Source organism: Physeter macrocephalus, chromosome 18 (assembly GCF_002837175.3).
Source record: "Physeter macrocephalus isolate SW-GA chromosome 18, ASM283717v5, whole genome shotgun sequence".
Lineage (NCBI taxonomy): Eukaryota > Metazoa > Chordata > Mammalia > Artiodactyla > Physeteridae > Physeter > Physeter macrocephalus.
Genome location: NC_041231.1, coordinates 68558417 through 68566676, shown reverse-complemented (window position 1 = coordinate 68566676; position 8260 = coordinate 68558417). Strand labels below are relative to the sequence as shown.

General features: G+C 47.2%; 1 pseudogene; it reads right to left on the bottom strand.

The window, feature by feature from the left end:
• Window positions 1-282: 282 nt before the first annotated feature.
• LOC102974766 (HIV Tat-specific factor 1-like) lies at window positions 283-7998 on the bottom strand (annotated as a pseudogene).
• Between the last annotated feature and the right edge of the window lie 262 nt (window positions 7999-8260).

Here is an 8260-nt window from a genome sequence, read left to right as displayed (position 1 = left end):
ATCTGTGAATGAGGATGGGGAAAAGTACATTTTATTTTCACTAGCCTCAAAGTGATATTCAGTATTTCTTCAGTTGTCTGTAGATAATTTTTAAATAATACTAAAATCGACTTTTTATTGTTACCATGCACCAGCAATTCTACAATTAGAGTGACAAAACACTGCTCCCTGTGGTGCAGCGCCCTCCCACTCCACCTCTCTTGGTATATCACCGCACACAGGAGAATTAGCTATTTTCAGTTCACATACACACACTTAGCCTTTGGAGATTCCCCTTTACCCTCAACTCTCCCTCTCTCCTGAGGCCTCCTCAACCTGATGGTCTGTAATCCCATCCCCTGCGTGGGCAATGATTTGATGGCCATCAAACCACCTTCCATCAAGGGTTTGAATACCAGCTTCCTCTGCATTCCTCAAGGACACGGAGTCCACACCAGCTACGTGCCTATCAAAGAAAAGGAGTTTCTTAATTTGTCCAGGCTTGGAACACTCTACTCAGAGGTGTTCTCTGATCTCCTTCGGCACCAATGGATCATCCTCTGAATCCACTGGATGAAAAAAAAATATATATATATATTTTTAAATAAATTTATTTATTTTACTTATTTATTTTTGGCTGCGTGTGGGCTTTCTCTAGTTGCGGCGAGCGGGGGCTACTCTGCTCTGCAGTGCGCGGGCTTCTCATTGCGGCGGCTTTTCTTTTTTTTTTTTTTGCGGTGGCTTTTCTTGCTGTGGAGCACGGGATCTAGGGTGCGCGGGCTTCAGTAGTTGTGGCGCGCGGGCTTCAGTAGTTGTGGCTCGCGGGCTCTAGAGCACAGGCTCAGTAGTTGTGGCGCACGGGCTTAGTTGCTCCGCGGCATGTGGGATCTTCCCGGACCAGGGCTCGAACCCGTGTCTCCTGCAGGCGGATTCTTAACCACTACGCCACCAGGGAAGTCCCTGAAATATATTTTTGATGATGACAACTCACTCATGGTACATTCTGGTTGGCCCATCTTGCCTCTCAGGTCTCCAGTCCATTGCTTCTGTTGCAGAGACAGCTTCTTCTTGTAGATTTTGTACTTATTCTTCTTTTATGAAGCATCATATCACTACTTCAGCTGAAACTGCCACTTTGACCTATAATTTGTAGCTTCTTAATGTGTTAATTTCTGCTGTACAGCAAAGTGATTCAGTTATACATATATAGTTTTTAAATATTCTTTTCCATCATGGTTTATCTCAGGATATTGAATATAGCTCCTTGTGCTATACAGTAGGACCTTGTTGTTATCTGCTCTATATGTAATAGTTTGCATCTACTAACCCCAAACTCCCTGTCCATTCCTCCCTATAGCTTCCAATTTCATCTTCATCGAAGAGCTGTAATGCAAGATCCAAAGAGTTCCTCTTCAAATAACAGCAAAGCCCATCTCCTTTAAGATTTCTTTGATTATCTTTGTAAAACTTGACCTTAAATTCTTCTGACGATCTCTCATAATAATGCAAAATTTGGATGTCAGCTGTGTAAATTCACCTACTGTAATATCTAGAGGCAAATCAGATATATAATACATTTGTATTTCTATCTTTGTGGACATGAGACCATCTTGATTCTTCCTTTTCTCTCCCCTCTTTTTGGGATCAGTGGGTTTGAGGTTTTTCTTGCGGAAGTTCCTCTGCATCCCTAGCATTGACGTCTTGTATTTTTGCAGTAGAGCTAGACATGCTATCATTAGAGAAGCCATAATTGGCTTGATATGTAGCAATGAAACCTTCTGTGATCTTGGGGAACCAAGCCTCCCTCCCAGATGTAGGCAGTGTCCCGAAGCTGCTGCCCGCAAAGAGTCCATTTTTCTACCAGGATCTTCTTGGGTGTCTCTGATCTTGGAATCATTCTTGCATTTGCAGCTGCTCATCAAACTCCTCGTTGCCATCCAAGGGGTGGCTACATGGCTTTCCTACCTAGCACAGGGCAGGGGCCAGGTGAGCCAAGAGGCTGCTCCCCCGGGCTTGGGAGCCACCACCGAGTTATCTGAAATGACTGTCCAGACACTGTTCTCAACATTTAACACACTAAGTCACTGGCTCAGCACAACAACCCTGTGAGGTCAGAACTATTGTTATCTCCATTTTACAGAAGAGGAAATGGGGGCCCAGAGACCTTGCCCAAGGTCGTGCATGACAACGCTGGGATTTGAATCCGGCAGGTCTTCTCTAGAGGCCACATCCTGAACCATCACTTCCTATAGCTTCCCAGAGACTAATGAGATGATATCCAGCCTGCCTCCCATCCCTGTTTTTATGTTTAAGAGTGAAAATGTAAACTCCCTGGCCCACCTACTCTACCGTGTTGTTGTCTCTACCACACTCTGTGCTTTCTGGCTCTGACCCACGTGCCCCCTCCTGAACCCACCCTCGTGCCCTCTAATAAGCTGGGAGTCTCCTCCTACCCTTCACTTCTCCTTGGAGTGCTCCCTCCACTTCCTGGCTTTAACCGAAATTGAACTCTCCCTGGAGGGTACTACCTCCTCTGCAGCCTTCTGAAATGACAGCTGTTTATTTTCTTATAGGTGAGGGTGCTTTCCTTGCTCCAGATTGCTGCCTCCAGACCCTCCTCCTCCACCCCGCACCACCCCCCACCAGTTTCTGCTTTAAAATAACCCTCTGCCTCCAGGGCTCAGCCATTGGGCTAAATTACTGTCTTCCTTTTTGCTACTGTCTGTCCCCTCCCAGACCTCTCCACCTCGCTCAGGGGGACTCTGGCACTCGGCAAACTGTCTGTCTCTTCCCATCTTATTGTCCAAGGAGGGGACCTGTTGCCCACCTGACATCTGAACACCTTGGTGACTTCATGCCCTGAACCTTCTCCACTCCGACTTGGCCACCCCTCCTCACTGTCACACCCTGGACCTTGTCATCTGCAGCGGCTCCTCCAGAATCACTCAACCCCCATCTTCTAAGGTTCCCCCTTCAGTCTCTGCTCCTCTCGCAACCATTTCTCAGTCTCCCGGGACCTCCGGGTCAGTGATGCCTCCCTTCCTCCAGCCCATCAGCCCCACCTTATGTGGCTACACCTGTGTGGTCCTTCATTTCATCAACTCTCTCGACAGTATCCTGAACTGCGCTGCCCCGCTATATTTCCATCCTTTGTATCTCTCAGGCAAAACCTCAACCCTGGTGAGCCTAACGATCTCTTTTCTTCAGAAGTTTATTCTTCAAGCTAAGAAGTGTTGGAGGAAGTCTCGAGCCAGGAAATGGTCACCACTCCTCATTCGTGGTCCCTAAGAGGCATTGCTTTGTTAATCAGTCACATCAGGCTGGTCATTGGCTACATTAAACTCCCTGATCCTGGAGCCTATGAGATACCTCTCTGTCTCTACCTCACATTCAGTTGATGATCTTGCTCTTACATCACAAAGAAAACTGAAGCCATTAGAGGTGGACTCCTTCAACCACCTGTTACCAAATCCACGTAGCACCTATGCCCATCTCTCCCTATTCCTTCAGAAAAGAGCGATGGTTTTCCAACTTGGCGCATCAGAATTGCCTGGAGGGCATGTTAAAACACATTTCCTATTCAGCAGGTGGGTGGGTGGGGGCTAGAATTTTCAGTTGTAACTAGTTTCCAGGTGGTGCTTGATGATGCTGGCTGGGGACCCCACTTTGAGAACCACTGGAGCAGAGGCACTGGCCTCCTCCTGCCCAAAGCCAGTTTCTCTAGCTGTGACTGCATCCCATGTCCTTGATTACCCTCCCCCTTTTCCCCTTCTGAATCTTCAGCCTCTCCTTCTCAAAATAAAACACGAAAAACCAACCCCAACCTCCAGCTCACCTCCTCCTCTGACCACTCCCTGTACCTCTCCATCCCCTCATCCAGCCTCACTCTCTCACACACAGCGCGTGTACATTGATGGGATCCTAATGTGAAAAGACATTTGGAGGGGGCTTCGCTGGTGGCGCAGTGGTTGAGAGTCCGCCTGCCGATGCAGGGGACACGGGTTCGTGCCCCGGTCAAGGAAGATCCCACATGCCGTGGAGCGGCTGGGCCCGTGAGCCATGGCCGCTAAAAGTAAAAGCGACAAAAGCAAAAACAAAGAAGTGGGATTACATCAAACTAAAAACCTTGTGCACAGTAAAGGAAACCATCAACAAAGTGAAAAGTCAACCTATGGAATTGGAGAAAATATTTGCAAATCATATCTCTGATAAGGGGTTAATATCCAAAATATAAAGAGCTCATACAACTCAATAGCAAACACCAAACAATCCAATTAAAAATGGTCAGGGGCTTCCCTGGTGGCGCAGTGGTTGAGAGTCCGCCTGCCGACGCGGGGGACACGGGTTCGTGCCCCGGTCCGGGAAGATCCCACATGCCGCGGAGCGGCTGGGCCCGTGAGCCGTGGCCGCTGAGCCTGGGGGTCCGGAGCCTGTGCTCCGCAACGGGAGAGGCCACAACAGTGAGAGGCCCGCGTACCGCAAAAAAAAAAAAAAAAAAAAAAAAAGACATTTGGGGGTTCATCTGAGTATATTCTGTATATCAGGTGGTATTAGGGGCTGATTGTTATTTCCTTAGCTGGAGGAAGTCCTTATTTTGAGGCAATGTGTGCTGAAGTGTTCAAGTGTGAAGCATCACGATCTCCTAAATTTTCACATGGTTCAAGGACTATATCTAAATAAGTAAATTTTTTTATTATTTTTTTTTCCGGTACGGGGGCCTCTCACTGTTGTGGCCTCTCCCACTGCGGAGCACAGGCTCCGGACGCGCAGGCTCAGCGGCCATGGCTCACGGGTCCAGCCGCTCCGCGGCATGTGGAATCTTCCCGGACCGGGGCGCGAACCCGTGTCCCCTGCATCGGCAGGCGGACTCTCAACCACTGCGCCACCAGGGAAGCCCAAAATATGTAAATATTTTTATGTACGTATAAATGATAACGATTTTAAATTAAGTGGTGGATGTACAAGTGATCATTATACTATAGTTTCAACTTTTCCATATGTATGAAACTTTTCATAATAAAAAGTTGGGGGAAAATTCTCTCTCCGGTCCCTCACTTCCACTCACTCCTCAACCCTCTTGGGCTGGTGTCCACCTCTCCCAGGCCACACAGGTGCTTTTTTTATGACCCTCATTTCATTAAATCCATTATTTAGTTTTCTTCTGCTTGACCTCCCTCCAGTATTCAATGCTTTTGACCAATTCTTTTATTTATTTATTTATTTTTGGCTGTGTTGGGTCTTGTTTGCTGCGCGCAGGCTTTCTCTAGTTGCAGCAAGCCGGGGCTACTCTTCGTTGCGGTGCACGGACTTCTCACTGTGGTGGCTTCTCTTGTTGCAGAGCACAGGATCTAGGTGCGTGGGCTTCAGTAGTTGTGGTGCGTGGGCTTGGTTGCTCTGCGGCATGTGGGATCTTCCCGGACCAGGGCTCGAACCCATGTCCCCTGCATTGGCAGGCAGATTCTTAACCACTGCACCACTAGGGAAGCCCTTGACCATTTCGTCATTGAAACACAGTCTTTATTTGGCTGCCAGGACTGAGCACTCTCCTGGGTTTTCCCCTCTCACTCTGGCTGCTCCTTGCTCCTTTGTTGTCTCATCCTGCTCTATTTGGTCGTATTGGAGATCCTCAAGGGTCCTGAGCCCTAGACCCCTCCTCTTCTCATGCTACACTCTGCCTCCAGGAGATCCATCACTCTTGACCTATGGCTTCACTTGCTATCAGCTGATCACTCTCAAATTTATGTCTTTCCTCTGATCCCCAGACTTGTGGATCTGACTGCCTACCTGGCATCCCTACTTGGATGTCTCAAAGGTACCACAAACTTAGCATATTCAAAAGTGAATATGTAAAAGTGAATTCGAAGTGAATATGAATATGATCACAAACAGTGTCATGCTCAGATCTGGACCACAGGGGCCCTGCTCTGGTCCACAGACATTAGGGGACCTCACCTATCATGTGCAACATTTATGAAACCACACCTGGGCACCTTTGTCACTTGGGATCCGGCCCTCAGTTCTGGCACAGCACAACCTGAAACCCTGAACTTCTGCTCTCATAATTAACATCCTTCTGGCCCCAGGGAAATGCTTCTGCAATCTATTACCCTATATCCTGGAAACAAAAGACGACTACAACCGAATCCTGAGAAAGTTTGAGGTTGTGTCTCTGCCAGATTCCAAAGCACACACTTTTGGGGGGTGGGGAGAAGTTAAGCAGTAGAAGCTCATCACAACAACCCAACTGAGCAAATCTTCATGCCTGCATCGCCTCTGTTGCTTTGTATCTTTTTCTTTAAAAATAGTGATTTAAAAAAGCATTACAGTTATAGCTAAAGCTCATCCCATTCCTCTCCTTTCTAGGTGGTAATTATCATTCTGAAGTCACTGGGAATTATTCCCATGCATATTTTCTGCTTTAACAAACAGGCTTTAAAAAATATAAATGTATTTATTTATTTTTGGCTGCGTTGGGTCTTCATGGCTGTGCACGGGCTTTCTCTAGTTGCAGCGAGCGGGGGCTACTCTTCATTGCGGTGCGCGGGCTTCAATAGTTGCAGCACGCAGGCTAAGTAGTTGTGGCTCGCCGGCTCTAGAGCACAGGCTCAGTAGTTGTGACACACGGGCTTAGTTGCTCCACGGCATGTGGGCGCTTCCCGGACCAGGGATCAAACCCTTGTCCCCTGCATTGGCAGGCGAAGTCCCCTGCATCGGCAGGCGGATTCTCAACCACTGCGCCACCAGGGAAGCCCTGGCAGGCGAATTCTTAACCACTGCGCCACCAGGGAAGTCCCAACAAATAGGTTTTTTGTTTTTGTTTTTGTTTTTAACATATATCGTTTGTGTATTTTAAAACACATAAATATCATACTCATACAACATCCACTTTTGCAACTTTCTTTTATATGTTGGTAAATAAGTCATTTAACTGCTGTGTAGAAGTCCACTGTAAGAATAAACCATACCTTATTTATCCATTCCTTTATCTTAAGGACAGATTAGGTTGTTTCCACGTTTTCTTGACAATCACACGATACTGCAATGCCCATTCTTATCCTTGCCTCCTTGTACATATGTAGAAATTTTTTTTTTTTTTTAAGAGTTATGCATGGGGCTTCCCTGGTGGCGCAGTGGTTGAGAGTCCGCCTGCTGATGCAGGGAACGGGTTCGTGCCCCGGTCCGGGAAGATCCCACATGCCGCGGAGCGGCTGGGCCCGTGAGCCATGGCCGCTGAGCCTGCGCGTCTGGAGCCTGTGCTCCACAACGGGAGAGGCCACAACAGTGAGAGGCCCGCGTACCACAAAAAAAAAAAAAAAAAAAAAGAGTTATGCATGATCAGGGTTTGTTTATTTATTTATTTATCTTTGGCTATGTTGGGTCTTTGTTGTTGCGTACGGGCTTTCTCTAGTTGTGGCGAGCAAGGGCTACTCTTCGTTGCGGTGCACGGGCTTCTCATTGTGGTGGTTTCTCTTGTTGCGGAGCAAGGGCTCTAGGCGTGCAGGCTTCAGTAGTTGTGGCTCACAGGCTCAGTAGTTGTGGCTCGTGGGCTCTAGAGCGCAGGCTCAGTAGTTGTGGCGCACGGGCCTAGTTGCTCCGTGGCATGTGGGATCTTCCCGGACCAGGGCTCGAACCCGTGTCCCCTGCATTGGCAGACGGATTCCCAACCACTGCACCACCAGGGGAGCCCCTAGAAATGTTTTTCTAAGGAATACATCTAGAAGCCGGAGCGCTGGGTTTTAGGGTATGTGTATTTTCAGCATTAAGTGTTGCCAAATTTCCCTTCAAGTTTGTTATAGCTGTTCACACTTCAAGCCAAAACGGATGAGTTCCTAATATCCCACATTTTTGTCAACACTTGGTGTTATCAGAGTTATTTTAATTTTGCTGATTTAGTAAAGTAGTATCTCATGGTTTGGGTTTGCATTTCTGCATTATTAGGGAAGTTGAGCATCTTTTCCTATGTTTATTAGCTATTTGGCTTCCTCTTTGATGACTCACCTGTTCATAGCTTTTGCTCATTTCCCCCTGCCTTGTCCTTTTTTTTAATTGATCTGCAAGAGTTCTTTATAAATCCTGAATACCCAATAGCCAGGAGATGGAAGCAATCTAAGTATCCATCATCGGATGAATGGATAAAGAAGATGTGGCACATATATACAATGGAATATTACTCAGCCATAAAAAGAAACGAAATTGAGTTATTTGCAGTGAGGTGGATGGACCTAGAGTCTGTCATACAGAGTGAAGTAAGTCAGAAAGAGAAAAACAAATACCGTATGCT